Source organism: Phyllostomus hastatus, unplaced genomic scaffold, assembly GCF_019186645.2.
Source record: "Phyllostomus hastatus isolate PE091 unplaced genomic scaffold, TTU_PhHast_1.1 phas_contig_86, whole genome shotgun sequence".
NCBI classification, from domain to species: domain Eukaryota; kingdom Metazoa; phylum Chordata; class Mammalia; order Chiroptera; family Phyllostomidae; genus Phyllostomus; species Phyllostomus hastatus.
In genome coordinates, this window is record NW_025333977.1 from 26,958,127 (window position 1) to 26,975,876 (window position 17,750).

The 17,750-nt window shown below is 36.2% G+C and overlaps 1 protein-coding gene across 9 annotated transcripts in view; it reads right to left on the bottom strand.

Annotated features, from left to right (window-relative positions):
- The window catches only part of TBL1XR1 (TBL1X receptor 1), a 150,217-nt gene that overhangs the window by 66,460 nt on the left and 66,007 nt on the right, over window positions 1-17,750 (bottom strand). For 7 of the 9 annotated variants that reach the window (XM_045850940.1, XM_045850943.1, XM_045850939.1 and 4 more), the window contains one exon: window positions 4,763-4,837. The exons of the other annotated variants lie outside the window; for them this stretch is intronic. The gene's annotated coding sequence lies outside the window, so the exon portion shown is untranslated. The remainder of the gene's footprint in view (window positions 1-4,762; window positions 4,838-17,750) is intronic. 9 annotated transcript variants of the gene reach the window in all.

Below are 17,750 nucleotides of genomic sequence, written 5' to 3' on the forward strand. Positions count from 1 at the left end.
TTATCAAATACATTAAGGCAGCTACTTTATCCATCTTCCACAGGGTACAAGTATGCACTTGAAATAAAGTATAAAAATAAACAAATGGAAATTTTATAACTGAAAAATTAAGGGTGGGGAGAATGATTTAACGAGTTAATAAACATAAACAAAGGAGAGCAAACACTGAATAACTATCTTTCTGAATAAGAGAATGTAAGTAGGTAAGAAAAAATTCTAATTTCAATTAATTTTTCTCCTTATAGTTTGCTTCTTTAGTTCTTAACAGCAATGAAAAACACCCAGATATCTTAATCAAGATGCTTTAATCCCATTATTCCATCTCCTCCAGAGGTCCTGTGAAAGCTCTCATGATTCACCTTGGAAGAATATTCAGATTCTATATAATTTGTAGGACAGAATTTTTTTAAATGCTGAACTACAAATGAGGAGATCTGTTCAAGCCTTGGCTCCTGTAACTATGCGTGTGCGCACACACACACACACACACACTGTATGTTGGTGGTGGCAATGAGGTCTGCTCTGTTACATGGCAAGAAGATAGTGCAAAGTCTTTTTGAAATAAATATCCATCTTTACTATGGGTAGCACCAAAAACAAAAAAGGTAGATGGCTTATGAATTGTTTCAAAATAAATGCATTAACAAGTATTGATTTTTATGAAAGCCACTGTCAAAGAGACTCAGAGGTCAACTCAAAAAGGCTTCTTAGGCCAACACAATGTAAGCATCCATAAAATAAAGAGTAAAAACGACAATGCAATAAACATTTAAATCTACAAACTCATAATGACACCTTAAATAGTTCTCACTGGTCTACTTTTCCAGGATTCTAGGCAACAACTCAGTTCTTGAAAATTAGTAAAAAAGGAAAGAATCAAGTATTTCAGTGTGCCTCTCCTGTGGCAACTGTACCACAGGGCAAACCAAGCATCTAATGAGAGAATTTTGTTTGTAGAAAGGTTACAGATAATAAAGACTCGGCCCAACTACGATGTCAACATTCTGTACACTCATAGAAATAATGGATCAAGGAAATGGCCCACACTGACCACCTAGAATAACAAACAGACAACCAAACATTATGTGCTTCCTCATGGAACTACTTAGCACCACACCATCCCTCCCTCCCAAATAAAGCAAAAACGCCTGAATTAGATGAAACTTTTGCATCTACCAATTTACCAAAACATACAAGGTAAAGAGAGGCATTTTACTACAGGAATGCAGTTAATAAAATACTGAATGAAGAAACCTTATGGGTTGGGTTTTCTCTAAAGGAGAAAGATTTTTAATAAACAAAGAGCTAAATGCATAAGCTGCACATTTCAACCAAACATAATATATGAATTCTGTTGTGATGTTGTAAAAATATTATTTATGAGATGATGAGGAAACAAACTAAATGGATATATGGTGATATTAAGAGATTACTGTCATTACGTCCCAATCATTAGGATGTCCATTATTTAATAAAATAAAACTGAACAACCCATAGAAAATGGCAAGTATTGCCAAGAATGTAGAGAAATCAGAACCCATGTCCACTACTGTTGGGAATATACAATGGTGCAGCCACTTTGTAAAACAATATGGAGGTGCTTAAAAAGATTAAAACTACTACCATATGATACAGCAACCTCACTTCTGAGTATACAGCCAAAAGAATTGAAAGCAGGATCTGAAAGAGATACATGCACACCCATGTTCATCACAGCATCATTCACCACAGTCAAAGGTGTAAGCAACCCAAAAGTCCACTGACAACGAATAAAGGAAACATGACACATACATACAAAGTATTATTTGGCCTTTAGAAAGAGAGAAATGAAATCCTGTCATATGGTATAACATGCATGAACCTAGAGGACATTATGTTAAGTTATTCAAGCCAGGCACAAAGAAAAAATACTGTATGATTCCATTTATATGGGGTAGCTAAAGTAGACTCATAGCAATAAGCAGTGAACTGGTTGCTGCTAATGGTTGAGGGAGAGGGAGAATTGGGAGTGGCAGTTCAGTAGGTACAGAGTTTCAGTTTTGCAAGATGAAAAAGTTCTAGCAATCTGTTGTATAACAATGTAAATACAGTTAACACTACACATATGTGTACTAACTGCACACTTAAAATTGTTAAGATAAATTTTGTTTTTGCACTATAATTTTAAAAGTATATTTAAATTCCTTTTCAAATAAAAAATATTGCTAATTTTTAAAGTGTGATAATGGTGTGGTGGCACACATTTTTAAATAGTCCTTATCTTCCATAGATACATACTAAAACATTTATGAATGAAATCATGCACTTAAAGTGTTGGCTTCAAAATAATCAAGTGTGGAGGTGCCCCCCACAGGGGAATAGTAGCAAGATGGTTAATGAAAAACTGGTGACTACTGCAGCAAGGTGAGAGTTTATTAACCTATTCTCTCTACTTTCATGTACATTTGAAATTTTTCACAATATAAAGTTAAAGTAATAAACACACCTGTTGGCCAATGGGTTCTATTAATTCAATAAGGTAATTATAAAAAGGAGTACAAAACATTTTTATAGGAAGTAGCTGTAAATAATGACAATTTAAGGTGCAATTCAAGTTAAAATAACATACCTGGACAAGTGGTGAGTGGGATAAAAAACGAATGTTATGGATCCCTCATGGTTATTATATCAAGAGCGAAGCTGAGGGTGGGTGTGGGGGTACTAGAGTTAACTGTTCCCACAAAGCATTCCTTTATGGCATGTTCAGAGAACACACACAGCACAGGCATAATCCTAAACACTACAGCATTTCTCAGGTTCTCAGGAGAATCACCATATTGGACCAGTGTCTGTAAATTTACAAGTACTGCATGCCAGTGTGTAGAAGAAATGTCTTTCGTGTCCTCAGATGAATGCAAGCAAGTTTGTTGTTAATTTTGTCCTTCATCTCTAATACACACACATATATGGAACACTCATGAATAAACATACATTTCTGTGGTCATAACTTAGAAATGATTTTCAGGTATGTTCAACAAAATTGGCAAGTGTGAGATGATCTGATTTAAAACACAGTCTACGAGTTGTTTCCAAGACAAAGCAGCACACAGCCTATGTGAGCAGCACATTTCAAACTTCTCTTGAGGACAGGTGCATCACAGACACCAAAACCCTGTGCACCTGATGCTCAGAGCAGACGTGTCACGAATAGGTAAGACTCCAACAACTTAGTAAACTAACAGGTTTCAAATGTGAACTTCAAACAAAACACCAGAGGCAGATATTCCAAAAAGCCAAAGATGATTTACCATAGAGCTGCTTCTTACAATAGAAACTCTGTAGTGTTCCAAAAGAAAAAGAAAATAGTATATTTAATGAGTTAATGAGTCACCCAAGCACCCTAAAGAACCCAGCAAGTAATTCATAAATTAATTAAAAACCATGTAATACTTCAAGCTGGGTAAAGACAGAAAAAGATTCCTATTTTTCCCAACATTCCCCATGAGCTGCTGAAGGAGGGGGGAGGGGAGGGGACGGGGGAGAGAGCAGTAGTGGGGAGAGAAGGAGAGAGGGGACTGGAGGGGAGGGAGGTAGCGTGAGAGAGGTCATTACCCACCCTCCAACAAGAATTCAAAAGGTAGTTTAGACAAAGGAAATCCTCCCCTTATCAACATACTGACAAATCCATCTTTAAAATGAATCCTCTTCTAGGAATATTCCCACAGATAACTTATCTCACCCTGGTATCCAGGTTCTTGTTAATTTTTAGTTTTTATTTCATACTGATACATCTACTATCTCTCATAAACTTCTATCAACCTTAATCAGTTTCTATAGCTCCCTGATTTAATTTTTAAAGCAAAAATCTGATTAAGTAAAAATTATTTAAATTTTTGATGATGCACTATTTTGAAACAGATTTTGTTAAGTAATTAATTCTAAATAACAAAAAGTAAAATTATTTCTCCTGCTATTTACTGAGCTCCAAAATACGCAGCAATACAATTTAGGTAAGGAATTACTCTTTGTAAGGGAGAATCATTCTAATCTAAAATGAAAAGTGATGAGATCACTTAACCTATAGCTGGAGTAAACTTAATTTATTCCAATTCCATCATCGAATTTTATGAGTACTTGCCAAAAGTCATCCAAGACACATGCAAGAAAGAAAGCAAATTCTAACTCCTACAGAGTCCAGTGGTCTTTCTGCTATATAACACAGTGGACAGATTTTCATTCCACAAGGAAAGGCTTCTAAATGGTGAAACAGATAAAAATGTTTCTCCCAAAAATTATTCACTAGCTAAAAATAGGCAGAATTTCAGCCATTTAAATCCCCATTAAGTATAAATATTAGGATTAAATGCAACATGCAAAATTAGACTATTATAGTAAGATGACGGACAGACACACAAACTATTACTCCGCTAAAAACATTAAGTTCATCATGAAAATTCTATTCACATGTAATCTACCTGGTAAAATACAGGAATATCACTACATAATAATACTCTTCATCGGGATAACTATAACCAAGAGGTTTTAAAACCTATAGATAGTGGAAATATTCAAACTAAGGACTTGCCTTTTCATTTTTTAATACTAAATATTCAAAAAAATATGTTAAGTACCTCAAATTATATATTTTTAAAAAGCATTTCTTTAGGAACACATGTATATTTTGTGAGAAACTTTCAAAATCCTTAACAGAGTCTTTAAAATAAGTGAACGCTAAAAGGAGCAATGAAAGTACTCTAACATTCGGAGTGGGGAGAATTCTTACCATTGGCAGTGCATTGATGTGGGGATGTACAACTGAATATCCGGTGCCACCAATCACAAGTTGCTGTTGCTGATGCTGAGAAAAAGGAAAGTAAAATATTCAGTGTGCCCTAAGACAAATTCAGTTTAAAAGATTCTTCATGCCAAATTCTACATGCATGAAACAGTCTTCATTTATGTCTGTATGGTCTCCACCAGTGACTATGTTTCTCCCCCTAAGCAATTGTTATAAACAACAGCAGCAACTTCTGAGTGCATAACATGTGGCAGGCACTGAATCTTTGTAACATTCCTAACAGAGGGATGCAACGAACAAAACGAGACTCGAGAAATAAATTTGCACTAACTGACCCACATTCAACTTGACTTGGGCAAATATTACTGTAAAAGTGCCCAGTATGTTAATAATCTACAATTGTGAACCATGAAGAATGGTATTAAACTTATATTCTCTATATTCTGTTTAATAATAAAGAGAAATACATGACTGGTATCTAAAACCATTTCAATCAAAACTTACTAAACTTTAATCTCTTCAGAGTTTGCATTTTAGAGTTAATCCCGTCTTTTCTGCTAAGTCACAGCATATGACTTCCCATGAACCTCTTCTGTAAATATGCACACACCGGCGGTTTCCCGCACACCCTGTCAGCATGGAAACTGCGAGAGAGAATGGAGTCCACCATGTGCCAGGGCAGAGCACCATCTTCTGTCAAGCACAGGCTGATGCCACAGAGAGGGGCGCAGGAGCTGTACCTCAGACACTCACGTATGCTACAGTCAAGTCAGTCAGGAAACACTACGAAGATAACTGAGCAAATACACTGAATAACTGCAGACTCAATTTAGTCCCTTCAAGTTTGCTCCCTTCGGGTGTTATCTTTACTGAAACTTTCATTGGTGCTGCTTGCCAACTCCATGGCCATACAATGACTCTTGTGCTATTATGTATTTTAAGTGATAAGGAAATCTAGAAATTAAAGTAACATTTATTGACTCTGTCACAGACTTAGCTGAAATTACAGATGGCTGCATCAACATATAATATCCCACCAGCCTTTGATGTTTCAAGACAGAGGAAGGAGCCCCACAGGTTTTTGTTAGAAGACACTCATGAGGTAGCTGGCAGATCCTTTCTAACGCCTACTGAAGAAAGGTTCTGTAGATATCCTGATTTAGTTCCACTACAAATTAGATTACTGCTAGGCTGTTTACCTCACGGTCATTTGTTATGAACATCAATTATTTTACTATAAAATTTTCGTTAGTTTTTAAGCTATAAACCAGAGAGGGCAACTTGTTATCCAAAAACTGACAGATCACCCTTATCAGAAAGAAGTTTGGTCATACATTTATTCTACTTATTTATAAATAATTAATATATGCTACTGAATTATGTACATTGTGAAATACACAAAACCAATTTTTAAATAAAGGTCATTTATTTAGAAAGCTATAATACTGTTTTAAAACATTCTAGTTTCTTGACTTTTAAACGTCTTTTATGTCATGATGGTTTTGTATCATTATTAACTAAAATCCCCAAATACAATTTACTCTTTCAGCAAGGCTCGTCAATACCAAGAGTGAATGCATGCCTGTGTGTCAAGTATCTTTCTAGATAATCTCTACATTTTTTATCCATCTTCTAAAATGATCAGAACATGGCAGGGGAAAAACTCCTACTAGTTTGTATCAGGTCTACCATCTTCTTGTTTCCTATTCTTAGGAAAGAAGATTATTTCTCATACTCAGTTTCTTTGTAGCAATCTTTAAGTGATTAGTGTTATTTGTGGAGCTTGTTTAAAACTAGGTAATATAACCCATAAATCTACAGATTCAAACACAACTAAACTTACAGTATAGTAAGCTTACATATGAGGAGGAACCCCCCCAAAAGCTGGAATTTATTTAGAAAACTGTGTATGTTTAAACCTCAGTCACCTTCAAAGTACATTCCATCCGATGCAATACACTCATCAAGATGTTTTTCTACTGCTCAAAACAGTTTTTGAACTAGTTGATTTTGATGCCTTTTAGTGCTTCTGCTGCTTTTTGTTTCACATTTTTCACATCAGCAAAATGTTTCCCTTTGAGGACTTTTTTCATTACGGGAAACAAAAAGGTCACTGGGGCAAGATCAGGTAAATACAGAGGGTAGGGTATGGGGGTAAAGCTGTTTTGGGCAGGTGTGCTGGTAAGTCACCCATCATGAAATGGACAAGTGTGTTCAAAGAGTCTTCAAAAAAACTCACTAAGGCCGAATGCGGCCTCTCACAACAAGGCCAGCTGGTACACTGATACAGGTGGCTTCCCAGAACACTCACCTACTGGCGGAAGCCTGTGCTACAAAGGGACCAGCCCTCCAGAAGGTAATTCTGGGAGTTTTGGGCACCCCTCCCCCACCCTGTGCACAGCAATTCCTAGAAATGGAACAAGTGAATGGGCGTGCCACTGTGGCTTTGTGGGACACTCCGCCTTCTGAAAACCATTCTGTACCCTATGTTATACATAGCTTTGGCATTACAGGCAAATAAGGGCACAAATGTGAACATCTACACTGCAATAAAGAATTTTTAAATCTAAAATGAACATAAGTAGACTAATACAGCACTGTACCCCAATGGATACTTGTTTTCACCACTGGGATGTATTCATACACAACATACAAACTCACAGATCTACCTTTGAAAAAGATAAAATTAGATCATTCCAACTGTTAGACTTTTTCCTCCTCTTCCTGGTTGTCTTCTCTTAATTTACCATAGCCAGCGAATCTTTCTCTTATCACCCTCGTATGTGTCTCAAATCCCATTTTCTCTGTCTTTTCTCCACCCTTGTTTTCTTTATTCACTCACTTAACTTTTCCCATTAGACTGTGGCCCTTAAGAGAAAAATCACAACAGTGGTTTGATAAATGTTTAGGTAGTAAAATAAATATTTGATTCTAGGATTTGAAGGGTGAATTAATCCATGGAAAAGGATGTGTCAACAGGTCTGCCCATTTGTACATATAATACAATCTGGAACACTGAAGAACTGCTAAAGAAACAAACATGTGCAGGGTTGTATTTTGGATTCTATTTTACATATTTTTCTATTTGACTCACATACCTATGCACCAGCCATTGTGAGTGTATTTATAAAGCATGCCACACAATTCTTCATCTTATAAAATGAACATATGGATTTTAAAAGAGATAATTATGTATTTTACAAAAGAATTATAAAAGCCTAAGGCGTACTTAAGATAATCTGACAGAATGTACCGTGTTTTTCAGACTATAAGACGCACCCCCCTCCCAAATTTGGGGGGTGGGGTGTGTCTTATAGTCCAAATGTAGCTTACCTGTCTCACTGTGGTGATGGGCAAGGGGGGCAGCCTATGTTATTTATGTTATTAAGTACTTTACCACATTTTTTTGCTTCAAAATTTGTTTTCCTATTTTCCTCCTCTAAAACCTAGGTGCGTCTTATAGTCCGGTGCATCCTACAGTCTAAAAAACTTGGTATGTTAAAACCATTAGCACTGAAGTAATTCAAGTTGTCCAAAAACTAAAATCATGTGTATCCTTTGCACCTGCCTTTAACCTTGCTTGCTAAAAGACTCTCTACTCTCCTCAGAGCAGATCATCCTCTCTCCCTGTTCTCTGCACTCTGGCTGCCATGACATTGCTCATTCCTATGCCAGAAATGTGCTCCTACTGTGGTTCTGCCCACCAAGATTCAGCCCAAATGAGCTTCCTCCCTGGACTGTGCACTCCACCTTCTGGGGAAGAGAAATCTGCGTCTCTCTCACCACAACTCTGTAATGCCTTATTCTCTCATCATGCCTCCCCTTCTCAGTCTCCTGGAGACCAGGGACTCATCTGTTCATCTGGCTGACCCATCTCAGGACTAAGAATAGTGCCTTAAACATTTAGAGTTCTTAAGATATGTATGTTTATGAAGTGTAAAATCTACGCACAACAGAAATAAGTACATACATATTTGAAAATAAAACATAGTAGAGAATGAAGTGTAGCACAAATAAATCATATTGGTTAGGAAGAACTACAACTTTTTTTAATTTTAAAATTGCTTAGGAGAGCCTAGCTACACCAGGAACTGACCAATAAAGACTGACCTTTTGCCATCAAAACAAACAAAAAAACCACCTCACTGTCTTATATAAAATCAGCATAAAACTATCAACTAATTTGTTCTACATACATTAAACCTATGTGCTTGCTTTCTTGTAATGAAATAAATGTTTGTAGGTTTTGGTTTTATCTCCAAACAAAAAGCTTTGTTTTTGGAATCTGTATTTCAGAACATTTTACCTAAAATAAAAGAAGTTCTAATTTTAGAAAAGGCTTTAGGCATAAAACAGACACTGCTGACTCAGTAGTCATCTTCTAAAATCTACCATCTACACATAATTAGGATTGTTTAATATGCAAAAATCCTATAAAATAGTTCAATGGTATATTTTGACTGATCTTCAGAAATACTACCCTGAAGTCTTTAGGAGTAAACTTATTTGATTTGTAGATCTCTTTGAAAAGCTAATGAAGTATAGGCCCTTTTCCTGAGAAAAGGTACAAATAGAAAAGTTGTCTATAATTTACAGTTCCAACATAATCTATTACAGAACCTAATGGCCAGTAACAAATTCAAGAAGGTATACTTGGTATCCTTAAGAAATAAAAAGTTCAAATGAATTGTTTAGATTTGGAAAATCATCCCCCCAAATTAAAAGAAAAACATAATGATCCTACCATAACTAATGGGCTTTGAAACATTTCTTATTAAGTGAACTTGTAGGCAAAAAAAGTGTCACAGATAATGTCCAAACTAAATTGCTTAGCACACGATTAGAAGTAAAATAAACAGTGATTACCTTCAACTGGAACTAAAAAAAGAATGTATTTGAAAATAGAAGTTTCAATGGAATTTTCTCAATTCCATTGATCCATTTCACAAGTCTTTCATTAATGGCCTTCTTCAACATGGCAACCTCTAGTATCATACTATGTATTCATCAAAGCCTCTAAACTTGAGTCTAAAAGCATTATATACTGAACTCTCCTAAACCCCTTCTCAATTTCCATGGAATTACATTCATATAATATTCTAGCAGCCAGTGGAAAAAGGGAAGGGCTGTAACAGAAGGGATATTTTAAGGAAACTGACCCTGAGATCAGACTCAAAGGCAGAGTAGTCAGAGCAAACACAAGTTTACCATCACTGGCTATGATTTTCACTTTTCTTTGTTATTTAAGAAACTTAGGGAAAATGGACTTGAGTTGTATATTATAATTCCAATTTTCTAAAGATGGAATACACTCAAGACCACAAATCCAATTTAAAAACAATTTAAATATGCATTATAAAATAAATATGCACTCTCTAATTATATAGTTACTACTTCAGTTGAGTTAGTTTCATTGGTATCATCACATGTACTTGAATTTTGTTAGATTTATACAAAAAACTATTGTACAGGAATAAAACAAAAAACTATGAAGTACCCCAAAATTTGTCTGTCAAAGAGTAACCCATGCAATTAAAGACAATAAAAACTACAAATTCTCTTATACTAAAAGCCACAAACTTTTTAAAATTAAAGATTGATTTGGGCAGTATCAAATGTTATTAAAAATCAAATTGATTTTTTAGGCGCTAACAGCTACAGAACAAAAGTTTCCAGTTCACTAACTTTTGATGACAGAGAACTGAACATGAGAAGTCATAGACCCAAACTTTAGTTGTGATACTACAAAGACGAAAAACACACTTGTCAGTTACTTAAAAAGTGGTACATCAACAAACTACTTTCTTCTCTTCCGAAAAACTGTTACTAAATTAATGGTGCATCCAATTTATGATGCCTTAGAAATGTGACAGATAGAAGATTGTTTTCTTCTTAACACAAAACTAATAGCAGCTAACCTTTTATTTTTTTTTTTAAGTAGCCTGGGAGAAAGAAACAAGTACTGGTGTGATGGGAGGCAGTAAACAGTGTAAGGATGTAAGAAATAATAGGATGGAAAAACAAACTTTGCTTTCTCCAAATTTGCCCAAGACCACATAAACAATGCCTTGCTACTTAACAAAAGAAAAACTGACATAATTCCTTGATGGTACTAGGTTTCTCACTCTTCCCAAGGGCCGAAATTTGATTCAAGATACCAAAATTGAGTAGCTAATTAGGCTAGGACGACACAAAAACTATCCTGGTGAACAAAACACTCTGGACAGAAATGAAAACGGCTCTGCCGGGGATATTGGGTCTTTGGTTAAGTGTGTCCTACAGAAACACCTTTCCCGATTCTAACCTAACTGTGACAGTGGGTCCCTCACGCAGACTGAATTGATCTAGGGTGGAAATCTGCACATCGGGTGCATTTTTAAAGCTCCCCTCATGTGATTCCAATGGGGTTTAGGAACCACTGGAACCACGTAGCACAAAAGGGTTGGATGGGGAATTTTAATAGTCAGATTTAATTATTAATATATTAGGGTGATGTGGCCAAAAGATCACTTCTTTCAAATTCTAGCACTGCAAAGTGAGTGGCTCTCAGAACTTGAGTGGAAAACATACAACTGTATATTAAGTAAACTAAATGTTTTATTAATTTGATTTGAGGATTACCAATAAGAAACAAAAGATAAACTCAATCCTTCTTCCAAAAAGTGAATTAGAAAAGGAAGGACAGTAATAATGAGAGCATCTGAGATGGAAAGAGACCCAGTGAGACCATAAAACAGAGTTATGATAATAAAAGCACAAAAGGAGCATTGCTGGTACCTACATTTAGGTAAGGAGACATCTAACTCAACCAAATGAGGCTAAGCTATATGTGACAGAACGGTAATAAAAATCAACTTAACAAACCAATGAAAGTGTTCAAGTGAGAACCAGACCTGTCTCAGGTGAGGAAGTGATCATCATGGGACACAGAGGCTGCATGTGTGCCCCCGTGTGAGCCCCTGTGTGACTCCTTCCAATTCGGCACTCTGGAGCACTATCCCAGTGGGGCCACCAGTAGCATCTATGGCACCTTCATGCAAATTAGACTCCATAAGGGCAAATTGGGGGGTGGGGAGAGAGAAGAGAGGGAGAGGGAGAAAGGATATATTACAGTACCCAAGGGGCTCACAGTCTGAACTGTGAAGCCAAACAGCTTGGATTTCACTCCAATTATTATTACTATAATAATAGTAATAGAAGTGAAAAGGAGCCCTTTCCTCCAAGACGACAGTCGCATACTAGAGAAATGGCTTGGCTGACAACACATGGCCTGAGTGTCGCACCTACTCGTCTGACTGTGCAGTGTCCATGCAAGACACAAACTGACTATTCGTATCCTGTTGTGCTATGCACTACTAGGACTGTGGTGTCCACTTTTTCTTTTGTGAGTTAATGTAACAGCATAACTACTCAAAAAAAAGATTAATCATCGATGCTACTTTTAATTATATTTGGAGTGTACCTGAACGCCGTAGTTACCCTGACTAGTGTGACCACACAGAGTAACAATGAACACTCCTAACCAATGTAACAACAGTGACAGCGAACACACCTGACCTCTCACTGAAGCAGAGAGCCTGTCAATCACACTTAAAAAACTAAGTCTTCAACTTTCACTTGGTAATAGAAAGGAGTAAGTTTCTTAACCTCTTTTTAAACTAAAAATATGACAGCAGATGATTAATAAAATGAATATTGTCATTCAGAAGTACTTTGCACACAAAGAGAAAAATTATATTTACATCAAGCTAGGTGTTGGGTCCAGAATTTTAATGTGTTATACTATTTCTATCTACTAATGAAAGAGATGAATCACTTGTCCGTGTCTTTACTAAGAGTGTTTCTTTACATATTTTCACATAAAAAATAAAAACTGGTTGCTTTGACTTCATATTTTTAAGAGTGTTTCTTTACATATTTTCACATTAAAAAAACTGGCTGCTTTGACTTCATATTTTTTAAATTGGTATAATCTACACACCACCAACAAATGTTTTAAAGTTTAAACACATTGTTCATTTAAATACCATGTTTAAAGTGGCTGTCAGAGATACTACATTCTTTTAAGAAATCAAGGATAGCCTGTCTTAACACAATTCATTCTAAGTATACAATAAAATATCTAAATGACATGTTCATAATTATAAAAAATGCCAAACTGTCACCTGATGGTGATTTGCCAAGTTGCTTTCAATTTAACTTTTCACCAAATTTAAAATGAAACATTTAAACCAGCAAATACAAACTGTGTTGTCTGCCTGATTCACTTGGGACACAAACACAGGGGGACAGAGGTTCGTTCTCCTTCCCATGCTCCTGTGACCCCGTGACCATTTCAGGGATCATGGAAAGAAAGAAGACAACCTTTCTTAAGTAATTATATACTCAATACAAAACACTACTCCTCTCCCTGCTCACCACCCAAATTATAATAAAGAAGAACACAACTATTTCTTCTTACTTGTCAGCCACCCCTATGCAATGATCTGCAGGTTGGCAAGCTATGGCCAGAAAGTATGTTTGGGTTTGCAGGCCATGTGGTCTCTACCAAAGAGACTCAACTCTGATACTGTAGTGCAAAGCAGCCAGAGACAATATGCAATTGAATAGGCAGTACTGTTTCAAAAAAAAAAAAACTTTATTCACAAACACACAAAAAATGACAACAGACAGTACTTTGTTGGCCATTAATTCCCAAAATCACTCAAACTTCTACAGATCCAAATGAAGTGCTTAAGTTAAATGAGGTGAAGATATTTAAAGAAAAAAGTAACAGACCAAGTTAAAAAAAAAAATTACTCAAGCATTCTCTACTAAAACTTTATAACCATTCTTTGGGCAGAAAATTTTCTAAAGCATTCAAACATTATGTGACACTATTTGTAATAATTAAGTTAAATTAAAAAAGTATTAAAATATTATTCTTTTGCCATTGTCAAACACTTAAAAGACACTAGAAGTAAAATGAAAAGAACAAAGGATTTCTACTCTTTCCATTTACAAATTCAGCTCTTTCACGTCATACCCATAGAATTATGAGGAAGTCCTCAGTGTCCTCTATAAAATGAAGCTATTATATAATACTGCACTCTGCAGAGATGCTATATTAGATGGATCAACAAAGAAAGAGTTCAACTATTGTTTTAAAAAGAGAGAGAAGACTATGATAAAACTGTAAGACTATGATAAAACTATAAATAAAAAGCACCAATCTTTTTACATATCTAAAGATGTTTTCTTACAGAATAAGTATCAGCTAATTATAATTGCTTACATAGCTTGAAAGTGCCCAAAAGGTTAATAATACAGTATTGAAAGATAAAAAATTTTGGCTCTAAGCAAAAAACTGTTGACTATGAGATTATAAAAATAACAATGGGAAGTATTTAAAAAAAAAAAAAGCACAGGCAACAAAGAAGGCACAGAAATAACAAAGTAGTCCTGGAAATGAATCCTCTTGGCCAGAACAAATGGAAGCTGCAAAAAATGTTGGCCAGAAATTTTGCCCATACCAACCAATGTTCACCAAGTAGTGGATGAAAAGAAATGTTGTTATGCGTATTTAAGCTTTCTGATATGATTAACAACTAGATACCAAAAGTCACTTCTATAATGTAAAGTATGACTATAAAAGATGTTTTCACATTTTCTAACAATCCTATATCATGCTATAATTAACAGATATAGGAATGAGGAAGTGAGTTATTTGTCATTCATTTTTAAAACAAATTTATGAATCTAGAGTCAAAATTACGTTTAAGGACTTCTGGCCAAGATGGAGGTGTAGGTAGACACACTGTGCCTCCTCGCACAACCAAAATAAGGACAACAATTTAGAAACAAAAAACAGCCAGTACTGACAGAAAATTGAACTGTATGGAAGTCCGGCAACCAAGGAGTTAAGGAAGACATATTCTTCCAGACCGGTAGGAGGGGTGGTCTAGTGGCTGGGTGGAGAGGCAAAGCGGTGGCTGGAGGACCCCAGGCAGTCCCACATTCGCGTGCAGATAAACCAGGCGAAACTGGGGAGTGTCTCAGTGCAGGGAAATAAAGCCTCAAAACACTGACTGAGAACACCTGTGGGGTTGAGGCACCAGGAGAGACTCCCAGCCTCGCAGGAGAGCTTGCTGGAGAGACCCACAGGATCCTAGAACGTACACAAACCCACCCACATGGGAATCAGCACCAGAAGGGCTCAGTTTGCTTGGGGGAAGTGGCAGACGGGACTGAAATCTGGCAGAGAGTGAAGCAAACAGCACTGTTCCTTCCCACATACAACGTCACAACCCAACCACTGGGTTGCCACACCCTGGTTAACACCTAAGGCTTTGCCCCTCACTACGTAACAGGTAAGTCAAAAAAAGGGGCCCAAACAAAAGAACAGATCAAAGCTCCAGAACAAATAAAACTAAGCGATGAAGAAATAGCCAACCTATTAAATGCACAGTTCAAAACACTGGTAATCAGGATGCTCACAGAATTGGTTGAGTTTGGTCGCAAATTAGATGAAAAAATGAAGACTACGCTAAGTGAAATAAAAGAAAATGTACAGGGAACCAATAGTGATGGGAACGAAACTGGGATTCAAATCAATGGAGTGGACCAGAAAGAAGAAAGAAAACATCCAATCAGAAAAGAATGAAGAAACAAGAATTCAAAAAAAAATGAGGGGAGGCTTAGGAACCTCCAGGACATCTTTAAACATTCCAACATTCGAATAATAAGGATACCAGAAGGAGAAGAGGAAGAGCAACAAGTGGAAAAGTTATTTCAACAAATAATAAAGGAGAACTTCCCCATTCTGCCAAAGGAAACAGACTTACAGGAAGCCCAAGAAGCTCAGAGAGTCCCAAAGAAGTTGGACCCAAAGAGAACACACCAAGGCACATCATAATTACATTACCCAAGAAGAAAGATAAGGAGAGAATCTTAAAAGCAGCAAAAGAAAAGGAGACAGTTACCTACAAAGGAGTGCCCATAAGACTGTCAGCTGATTTCTCAAAAGAGACCTTACAGGCAAGAAGGGGCTGGAAAGATGTATTCCAAGTCATGAAAGGCAAGGACCTACATCCAAGATTGCTCTATCCAGCAAAGCCTTCATTTAGAATGGAAGGGCAGATAAAGTGCTTCCCAGACAAGGTTAAGTTAAAGGAGTTCATCATCACCAAGCCCTTATTATATGAAATGTTAAAGGAACTTATCTAAGAAAAAGAAGATAAAAAACATGTATAGTAAAATGACAGCAAACTCACAATTATTAACCACACTTAAAATAAAAACAAAAACAAACTAAGCAAACAACTAGAACAGGAACAGAACCCCAGAAATGGAGATCACATGGGGGGTTAGCAACAGGGGTGAGGGAGAGAGGGGGAAAAGGTACAGAAAATAAGTAGCATAGATGGCAGGCAGAAAACAGACAGTGGGAGGGTAAGAATAGTATGGGAAATGTAGAAGCTAAAGAACTTATAAATTCGACACAAGGACATAAACTACAAGGGGAAATGTGGGTGGGGGGTGCAGAGTGGAGGGGAGTGAAAGGGGGAAAATGGAACAACTGCAATAACAATCAATACATTTTTTTAAAAATAAAATTATATTTAAAACAAAATGGTAATTTTCTTCTTTTCAGAGTTCTCTAATATCAAAGCAACCAAAGATTCCATCAACAACAAAGGACCTGCCTGGTATAAATGAACGATCTCCATTAGCAATGCATTAGTTACTCAAGAAAATGAAAACCAAGAAGAAAGCCAGATTCTTCTTCAGGAAGCCAGGATGCAATGTAATTTAAAGACTCTGTTTATCTTGCAACCAAGTTACCGTATATAGTAGGGTTTTTCTTTCCTTTTTTTTTTTTAACTGACTGCAAGATTTATCCTGCAATAGACAATAGATCTGTGGAGAGAAAGGAGAGAGAAAGAAGGAGGAAAAAAAGGAAGTTTCATTAATCTATTAAACATTGTTAGTATTAAAAGCTACCCTTTTACCAACAATAGAAGAAAATTTACTAAAATATATCAATAAATAAACACCTTTGACCTCCTGGAGTTTAAATTCCAGCAAAACTTAGAATCAGGTAGCATGTAGATGGTGTCAAGTGCTATGGAAAAAAGGAGAAGTCTGTATAGAGGGGGCAGACCCAGTTTGAGGGAAGAGGGAGGAGCTGGTGCCTCCAGGCTGCAATGATAAGTAGAATGGTCAGAGCTGGCAAAATATCAGGAAGATACTGTGTATTGTATGTTCTGTACTCAGGCAATCGTGCATTAAGACGTGCCGTATTTTGTCACCTTAGTGTCTGGAAACCGTTCCTAGAACATCCACATTCACAAAACAGGTCATACATGTTTCAATTACTCCTAATTTTTTTCTCTGAAATATCTGTTCTTGCCTATATCCCATATCTCCTGTATATTATAAAGCTTAAATTCCTAGGAGAGATATGAACTATTACAAATGGCAGGTTTATTTAAGTGTTTAGCATTGTAGTAATATGGAGGTCATCAGTAAAGTTATCAAATATTAAAGAGAAGATATGCTAAATAAGAGAAACTTTCATAATTGTTGCCCAGAGCCTTTTCAGTCAAACTACTTTGCATACAAGCATTCTTACAAAAAGCTTCGAACTTTCAAGACACATGATACTGAAAAGCAAGAAAGTACTACTGAAATGAAATGTCTGGTCACTTAAGCCCTACTACAGTTTAGACAACAGACTCAATGTTTAAAAATACAGCAAATGCTTATATTGTGCCTAGTACTACATATATTTATCTACCATTACTATCTTAAAATACCTAGTTATGTAAAAATAACAAAACACAAATGTAGATACATACCAACACTTCAAATCCCTAAGAACCTCTGATTTTGTCTGTTTTTTCCCATTGTATATTCAATATTCTTCAGTAGAGCAAACATAAAGAGGAGGAAAAGTAAAACCAGTTTGTGAAAATGCACAAAGCTACAACTA